Source organism: Panthera tigris, chromosome F2 (assembly GCF_018350195.1).
Source record: "Panthera tigris isolate Pti1 chromosome F2, P.tigris_Pti1_mat1.1, whole genome shotgun sequence".
NCBI lineage: Eukaryota > Metazoa > Chordata > Mammalia > Carnivora > Felidae > Panthera > Panthera tigris.
Window position 1 is genome coordinate 21316799 of NC_056676.1, and position 7121 is coordinate 21323919.

Genomic DNA, 7121 nt, shown 5'->3' on the forward strand with positions numbered 1-7121 from the left:
ATAATACCTGACTCTATGCAGCAGAGCAGTGTCTGAGGATAATTTTCAATCATTTAGTTGAGGAAGTAAATAAAAGCCCTTGAAGGAAACACCAAAGTTGGACATTCCACCCCCACCCCCTGCCCTTGTACTGTCTCTAAAACTGGCAATGAATAAAGCATCCAATACTTCTCATTGAGCCCCTGGATGACAGAGGAAGCTGATTAATATTGCCCTTTGGGTTAGTAGCCAGAATCTGGAGAGTTAACCCAGCGTGGCAGAGGATAGGCTGAGTTTCATGCTTTGACCCAGCAATTGCACCCCTAATTGGGCACACAGTTGTACTTTCATGGCATTTAAACACTTTAAAGAACCCATACTCAAGACAGAAGGCCACTGTGTGTTTTCCTGAGGGTATAGTCAGGGAGTAAAGAATGCAGGGGCTCTTTAAGCATAATTAGGCATTTAATTGCACATATAGACTTCACCGATGGTTTTGCACATGCGTGTGATTGTGATTCACTTGAAAGCACTCCATTGATGATCTTCTGTATTCCATTTTTCTGCAAAGCAAATTAGGAAGGAAAATATTCAAAACATTTAATTCTTAAGTTCTATTTCTTTCATTTCATTTTAGTTCTAACTTCCCTTCAAGTTTCTAGAGAGTTAAAACAACCACTACCACAGGGGATTCCACATCTGACTCTTATAAAGCACATAAAACAGAATGTACATAACTGTGGGTAGTTAGCAATTAGAGCATAAGTATAGTACAAATGTGGTGTCTCTCATCTACCAATATTCCCCTTCTTCCTCTCTCCCCAAATTTTCAGATTGAGAAATCAAGGCATTGGAGTTAATGTCTTTTGCCGAAGTCACTGAGTAGCAGAGACCAGTTAGGGATATAAGTTGCCCTTGGCATCGTGTTCTTTTCTATCAAGCAAAGAGCCCAGTTTAATTCCATTGTTCTATTGCACATTCAAGAGAGTAAGCAATGTATAACCTCTGAGACGTGGTTATACAGAAATATGAACTTGGGTATTTTGGTCCCATTTCTTTTTCACACACATCTCCATGGTGACAGCACCAAAAACTTTCAAACGAAGATGCTTTCTGCCTTCCTATTGTGAGCACTTTGTAAGGATTAATCTTTTCGGAATTTTCCCCTTTTAATCCAAGTCTGTGTTCCATATTTGAAAATTCACACGTTCCATTTACCCGAAGCCGCTTGAGACGTGCTTGCGTCGCTACAACTGCGCCTCTTGCCACTGCCTCTCCCCACCATTTTTCAGAACGTGGCCATCCTCAGAGCATTCCATGAGGAGTGCTCTTTAACCTGGAATTTGGCGTCATCTGACTTTGGCTTACTGCAGTACTCAGTAACGTGTCACCCAGAGTGGACATGAGTGAATACAGAATCTCGAGAGGTGCTTCGAAAATGCCTGGGCCACCACCCTGGATGTGGGCCTATGTGGCCACTACTGCACGTTCATCCAAGGTGGATTTATATTGGGTAGACAACAAATGCTTACTGGTAATATTAAATGTTGATTTCGAATGCCTCCTCACTAAGAAATACGTAGCAGCTCAGCCAGATACAGCCGAGTTTGTCAAGAAGTCCTTCACAGGAAGTGTGTATGAGAATCGTCAGGGGAGGCTAAGAGGGTTGCTGCAAAATACAGGGATCCAGGCCCTCTGGATCAGAAATGGCAGGCTGGGGCCCAAGCACCTGTATTTTCAAAGCGTTCCATTGTGATTCTGATGCTTTTGCTGTAAAGAATCAGAAGGGCGGGAGAAGAGTCTCTGCTCTGGTCCTTCCTGAAGTACGTTTCCTCTTGCTGTGATGTTATGCTGGGAATCACAAAATCAGAACTAGAAGACATGGATTCAGTTTCGGACCGGACAGTTTGTTAGAAGTTTCGTGAACTTGCGTGGGGTTCTCTGCATGTCTCTCCGCGCCAATGTCCTCACCTGTAAAAAGTGAGATGATGACAGGGGCTGTGGAGATTGAGAGAGGATATTTGCAAGGCCCTTAGCAGTGCGTCTGGGATGTGCCAGCCATGAGTCATGCTCTTCAAATAGACCATTTCTGTCATCGTGCTGATGAATTTATTCCCCACACATCTTACCCATGGCCATTCTGTTGGAGTGGTCAAAGTCTCGTGTCGAGGTCCTTATGTTTTGCAGAGAGGTGCTGTACCTTATTTCTAAAATACAGTGTGAAAGTAATAATAATAAAAAAAGCATAACTTCCCTCAGGTACGCTCTGTGAAGTGCATGCTGCCTGCTTTTACTCTTTGCCCCAGCTCTCTTCTGTCTTACTCTGACCCCAGCTTTGTTTTGTCAGTCTACGCGGGAGTAACTTCCTAATGGGTCTTATCCCAAAATGGATTCTCCCACTGGGAAAAGGCATGGGCCTGTTAAAACTTCCTCTATAAAATCATTCTACCTTCCTTCCGTAGGACGACAGAGGATGACCATTTCATGTCCGTGAACACACTGCTCTGAGAACGTTTGGGTTTTAAGGTTTTCTTTCCCAGCTATGTTGTCAGTTTCCCCAGGGCGGCCTTATCCCGTATGGAGCTCTGGGAACAGAGGATGCGTGTGCCAGGCAGCCCTCTGGCACAGGCTTGGCGTGTTTACCTTCTGGTTTAAATTGCCTTTCTTATGTACCAGTATTTATATGTATAACAAATGGGGGCTGGCTAATTATGTGGTTCTCAGTAGGAATCAAGTCTCTGTTGGAACCAGCCCAGTCTCTGCCCACTATTTATAGCCTTCATATGTCCCAAATTTTCCAGTTCTGATTTCAAATATTCTATCCCACTGTCTCCAAAAGTACACTTTATGCTTGTCCGACCACATGTCAATTTATGGTTTGAGAAATATAGTCACAGTATTATAACTGCCACCCTAAACACCACATTTTCTGACTGTGAGATTGGAATCCTGCCTTTGAAAAGATTGGACATACTTTGGAAGTGCAAAAAGATTTTCTTCTTCGAATGTTCTTGGTAGGCAATCAACTGTAGGCTTTACCTAAAAACTACAGATGGGAGATTAAAGCGTGGTGTAATAATAAAGAGCCTGATGACAGTTGCCCTTCTTGAGACAGGGCCTTTCACATGGAATGTGACCTACAGATAGTTGAATAGGCAAATGGGTTGAAAGATTACATAGAGACTTTCATATTGCCGGAGATTACAGAACTCTGATCCGGATCTCCTGTGTTTCTTTGCGGTCATAAATGAAGGCAGAAGGTTTTGCTGTAGGAAGTGAGCAAGAAGCAGATTTCTAACGCTGTTTGGTCTCTGGTACTGGGAACCCTGATAGACACTTTATCTTACTTAACCGTCAGAAGAACAGGAGCTCATAGGCAGCATAACCTTCCTGTCACAGACGCGAGAACTGAGACTCAGATTGAGGAGCTCGCTCAAGACAGGTGGCAAGCTGTGTAGTTAGAATTAGAACTCAGGCCATTGTGACTCTAATGGCTCTTCATAAATCAGGGTTTCTCCTATTACTCTTCATTCTGCGCAGAATGATAGGTGAAATTGAACTAAAATCACTTCCCATTAGCTCCAAGCTCTCCATTGTTTAAGAGACATTTATAAATGTTCACTATCATGATAAATGCCCTGCTGCCTTTGTCTCCACTCCATAGCTGGGGCAGATGCGTACGTTTGGGGCCATGCGTAGATGGGAGTAGCTAGAGGCCATGTGGAGAGATGGCCATATGCAGTCTTGTGCCTTGTTCATGAGGACACCCTCCAGTGTTCTGCGTTACTTGACTCAATCTTCAGGTATCCGATTTCCAATATAACCAAGCGCTGGTCAGTGGAACTATATCTCCATGTGTCTGTGAAACCAAGGGAAGCCTTCCTACACGATTGCTCCCTATCCCACATATGTCGACAGGCATCACTAATGGACTGAGTATAACATGGCGGTTGCTGGCTCCAGACAACCCAAAGCCTTTTCAGACATGCCAACCCCTGTTCAGTCTGTGGAAAATGATCTCGATAAAATGGTTATGAATGTAAGAATGTGGAATGCAGCTTCCGTAAGAGGAATGGCTCTAGAAGCTAGAACAGTACCTAATCCAAAGTTGGTGCTCAAGATCGTTAAGTAAATGAGTGCATTAAGGACTTGATGAATCTCATTTAAAATTTATTACAGAGAAGTCCACAGACTATGGTCGGCATTTCATAAACTGGAGGATATGATGCCCAAGGCAGAGAAGGATCTTGATTGATCCCTTGTTGGTAGTAGTCAGAGGTAGTTTTCCGAGGTCCCTGGATGCTGCAGTGAGCTTGCTGTCTCTGAAGCCAAAATATTCCAGCACCTAGCACGGTCCTTACATTCAGCATGCAGGTGATGGTGCAGTGGCCGAACCGTGGCTTATCAAAAAAAGATTGTTTTAAAAAATATTGTTTTAAAACTGATGGTTGCCAGAGAGGAGGGAGGTGAGGGGATGTACAAAATGGGTGTGGGAGGAACAGGCTTCCAGTCAAGGAAAGAATAAGTCACGGGGATGAAAGGAACAGCATAGGGAATAGTCAACGGTGTTACAATTGTGCTTGTTGTATGGTCACAGAACTCCAAAATATGGAGTGTTTTTTAGATTTAGTGTTCAGCCCAGATTGGTAATATGTGGTCTTCATATTTACAACCATCACCCAGTTGAGTCTGTTGTGAAGAATTTCCTACCACCTCCTTATGAGGATGCACTGAGGGGGCGTCTTGGGAAAACCCTGGTAGGATTTCATGCTCATGACTTTTCAGGTGCTGGGACAATCTAAATAAAGTAAGTTATCGTTAGATATTGAAGGATAGTCTTGAAGAAACTGGGCTGTGTTGCATTCAGCTGTTATATCTTTTCATTTTAAAACTAAAAGTATACCTGCCTCTGGGGAAGAAAATAGGAAGAATTTGAACATAAGGTCTAATAGAGTGACCTCCAATTAATCAGGTAGACTTGAGAAATTGCACTGTTTATTTTAGAGGAAAAAAAAATCAGACGAGGGGCTTCCGCAGTCGTCCTTTGCTGAGCTGTAAGACAGGTTATTTGAGAAGAAGAATCATAAATTCTTGCCTTTCAAATCTGGCTGGAAACCCATAATCAGATTGAGAGCCCTTTCCACCACATGGCCCTGTGCTGGTAAGTCTGGAGCGAGTTGCTCCAAACACAGAGTTGCACAAAACACAGAGTCTCCAGCCTCTACCAGGTACGGCAAAGACCGCAAGAAAACACGGGGAGGCAGCACCCCGTTTTTATTTACTCTGCATTTGGTGTGGCAAGACAGACGTTAAAAATCACTTTGCAGGAGTACAAAGGGAGGAATCGTGGATTAACTCTTATCAGAAGCTAATTAAACTTCACCTTTACCTCCCGGAGAGGGGCCCCCGCCACCAGACGAAGGAGTGATCATTTACCTTGGGCTTGGCTTGACAGCTGCTAGAGGGTAGACACCTTTTGGTTCCACATCCAGCGGTCTCACATAGAGGCGGCCACAGGCTGGAGTCCCCTCCTGCTGGTAAACTACTATTCCATCTGGCACAAAGGTTAGAGGGAAAGAAAGGGGATGGAGGATGGGCGGCGGGGGTGGGGGGGGTATGCGTGTGCCAAGCTGCACTGTCTAAATGGGCAGGATCAGGACCTCAGCTTTGCATGAATCAGTTCTATCACCATCCATGCACCACAAACCCAAAGTTTGGGAGTAAGGAAGGTGGATGAGCAAGGAATGAAAAGAGTGAATGTTTAAAGGAACATTTCTAACAAAGCCGATTTGATTCTATAAAGGGACTAAAAAGTGTTTTAATGATTTTGCTGAATTTCCTGAAAGCTTCATTTCCTATCACCTGTGTATGTATGGGTAGACATACGAATGACAAATTGTCCAAGATTGGTTTTGTTTTTCCAAGTTTAATGTCTCTACTAAATGCGAGATTTATAAATTATGTCCCATGCTTGATGCTTCTGAGCTTGAAACACGGGCTTTTTGAGGAGGAATGTTATGTTAATGATCCGATGGATTCTATTGCCAATTCTTAAACGAGAAATGGGTTTTCTTGTTTTTAAGTAGGCCCCATGCCCAACGTGGGGCTTGAACTCACGACCCTGAGATCCAGAATTACATGTTCTATCTAGTGAGCCAGCCAGGTCCCCGGGTTTTCTTTTCCAATCCAGAAATGCTAACTTAATATTTAATATGCCACGTCTGTTTGTAGTATCCAAAAGGAGTTTGGTGGAAAATCACATAAGTTACAGCCTAGCGCAGTGCCTAGAATATAGTTGGTGCTCAATCAGTGTTTGTGAAATAAGTGAGTGGATAGCCAGGAGCCTTTAGCATTCGTTTAAGGGCTAGACACATCAATACTCCTGACACAGCTATGGAACTCGATCAACCGGTGGCCTGAGGGAACGCTTTACCCTTACAATTTGTTACTGATACAACTCGGGAGGCAGATGCTCATTATAAGACAGAAAATTAATGAGGCCAAGGATCTCTGTTTAATGCCTCCAGGGGCCGGTTATTTTTGTTCCGTTCCACGGCTGCGTCCACAACCCATAACCTTTGCCAGCTGTCACACACTAGGGCATGCTCTTTGTCACACGGGGATCCAGAAAGGAGATTGTGAGGAGATGAGCTCAGACCCATTACAATTCAGGAGAAATGAAGCTACAGGCATGCGCTCTCCAGAGAGGTCAGTTGCAACAGCGGAGCAAATGAAGAACGGCACATTTTGGAGCCGACTGGGCCGAGGACTATAACATGCTGTTGCTGCGGTTCTGTGGGTGCTGTGCCCTGGCATCGTTGGCCAAGGACGTCGTAGCCACATTTGCTGAACATGGAGTAATTCCAAAGCACTGACTGTAGCAAATGCTCAACCCACAGAATTCAAAATGGACTCAGGCGCAGTACGACGACTCACCCCGTCCAGAAACCTCATTTTGCTCGACCTGTGGATTTCAGATTGTTCCAACATTACCTGGTCACATGCTTTGAATAATAGACTAGTCTATTTTCTTCCTGGCAAGCCTCACCTTGATCTGCATTATCATTTAGGCCCCATCTGCAAACACCATGCATTTAAATAAGCAATAGAGACTAAAATAAAATTCCATTCATGCTTAACTC

The 7121-nt window shown here is 44.0% G+C and overlaps 1 long non-coding RNA gene across 2 annotated transcripts; it reads right to left on the reverse strand.

Moving 5' to 3' along the window:
- Window positions 1-425: 425 nt before the first annotated feature.
- On the reverse strand, window positions 426-3416 carry LOC122235060. Of its 2 annotated transcripts, none has more exons than XR_006213166.1 (3): window positions 3327-3416; window positions 1709-1950; window positions 426-542 (listed from the first exon to the last, which is right to left on the reverse strand). It is a non-coding gene; the product is annotated as an uncharacterized LOC122235060 (long non-coding RNA). The 2 variants fall into 2 exon arrangements; XR_006213167.1 differs by having other exon boundaries at window positions 1512-1950.
- Window positions 3417-7121: the final 3705 nt, after the last annotated feature.